The following is a 1,948-nucleotide window of genomic DNA, read 5'->3' on the forward strand; positions in this document are numbered from 1 at the left end:
CCAAGCAGGGTCGCTTTGGCTTGGCCTTGAAAGCCAAGGGCGGGGAGCGAAGGCCAGGCCAGGACGGGGACCCTTTATGGGTGGGAGGGAATCTTCTCCTTGAGTGAGTCCCCGAGGCACAACGGGAGGGAAAGAAACTCGACGGATGCTCAGAGGAGTTCCCGTTTCACCCCGCGGTCAAAGAGAGTTCCCGAGATTCAATTGCTGCAGTTCGAACTTGAAAGGATAGAAGCAGTCGGAGACACGGGGGTGCGTTCACACAACCATCTGACTGAACCGAGCCATTTCCTGGATCAACAGAATACATTGACCTGTAAAGCGACCAAAAGGGCTGCTTCAGATGTCCGGCCGAGCCACCCAGAACGAACAGAGGTTTGCAGAAGTTTATTAAAGGCGAGCAGACCCACAACCTTTGCCGTTAGACACGCGTTCACAGGAGCGGAGCAGAGGCCCGGCCTTCCCAGGCTCTGCGATTCTTGCCTTGCCTTCTCCCATCTCTTCGGGACGTCCCACAAACTGGGTTCCTGAGCGCAGAGATCCAATTTTGGCTAGAGGCTCCGAAGATTACAGAGTGCAACTCCGGGGGCTGGGGAGGAGGGGGGAGGACCATAGGCCAGGCCGAGGTCGCCAGGTGCTTCTCTATCTCTTCCAATCACGCCCCTTCACTCCAGCCAAGGACCTGCGGGGGGGGGAGGGTGTCAGCCTGCCAGATGATGACTTTTCCCTCCCTCGGCCAGAGAGCCGGAGGGTCTGCTTGGCACCGCTTTCCCGACGGCGCCGGGGCAGGGAGAGGGGTCGGCTCACTGCTGGGGGCTCTTCAGCAGCCTCAAGGCCAGGCAAGGGTGGGGGTGGGGGGGGGCTCCTTTCCACCAACATCTATCAGCCCATTTCTTCTGCGAAAAACCGGAGGGGCTGACCGGGCGAGGGAGCCGGCGCGGGAGGGTCTTTAAAAAAGGCGGAGCCCCCTCCCCCGACTCGGGCGCAGGTCAGGGGCTGAGCGGGGCGCAGGGCTCCTGCACGGAAAGCAGGCTGCGGCGTTCTTTAGGGGAAAGGCGGGGGGGGGGGGCTTACAGAAATTGGGGAGAGCTGCTTTTGGGTTTCAAGAGAGGGGCGGGGCGCCTCTGGGCACGTGCAGAGCGCCTTCCAGTCGCGGCCCAGGTAAGCCGCGGCTCCGCGGGGCGGGGCGGGAGCGCCCCTCCTTCCCAGCGAGGCGCTGAACCCGGTGCGGGCGGCGGAGGCTGCCGGGGCGCGGCCAGCGGGTTGGGGCGCGCGGCGCTGATTCTCTCCTCCTCGACAGGCCGGCAGGGAGGCAGGTGAGGCAGCGGCGGGCCAGGCCTTGCCCGGGAGAATCGGGCGCGTCTTCCTCGCCGCCGGAGCGGCGGCTTGCAGCCTCCCCGGCTCCGAGGCCATCTGGGTTACCTGGGCAGCCTCCCCTCCCCTCCCCTCCCCTCCCCTGGGCGACAGCGACGCCGGGGAAGGGCGGGGGGACGGTGTGCTTGGGAGGGGGGAGGGGGGACGCGTCCTCCAGGCGCTCGTGCTCGGGGGGGCCTCCTGGGAGCGACCCAGACCTGCGGCCCATCTCTTGGCAGAGCCGGGGGTCCGGCGCAGCAGCATCGGGCCGGCCTGCTTCCCCCGGGGCTGCCTTTCCCAGCTGCGAAGAGGCGCGAGGTGGGCCGGGCCGAGCTCGCTTGTCGGGGCATCCCACGCGGAAGCGTGGCGGGTCCAGCCGAGGAGGGTTTCGCGGAGGGTCCAGCCGCAGCCAAGAGCGGGACCTGCCAGGGGGAAACGGGAGCTTCGTGCAAAATATTCCCTGGGCAACGGAAGAGGATTGCAGCGAAGTTTATCTTTTCACTGGCTTTTAAACAGGGCCCCGGTTAGGAGCCGCTTCCAGACTTGTGAATGGAAATCCACGGGTTGTGGCAGCAGCTGAAGAAGAGAATATTTGTAG

The sequence above is a fragment of the Protobothrops mucrosquamatus genome, unplaced genomic scaffold (assembly GCF_001527695.2).
Source record: "Protobothrops mucrosquamatus isolate PMUCROS unplaced genomic scaffold, P.Mucros_1.0 scaffold1157, whole genome shotgun sequence".
Lineage (NCBI taxonomy): Eukaryota > Metazoa > Chordata > Lepidosauria > Squamata > Viperidae > Protobothrops > Protobothrops mucrosquamatus.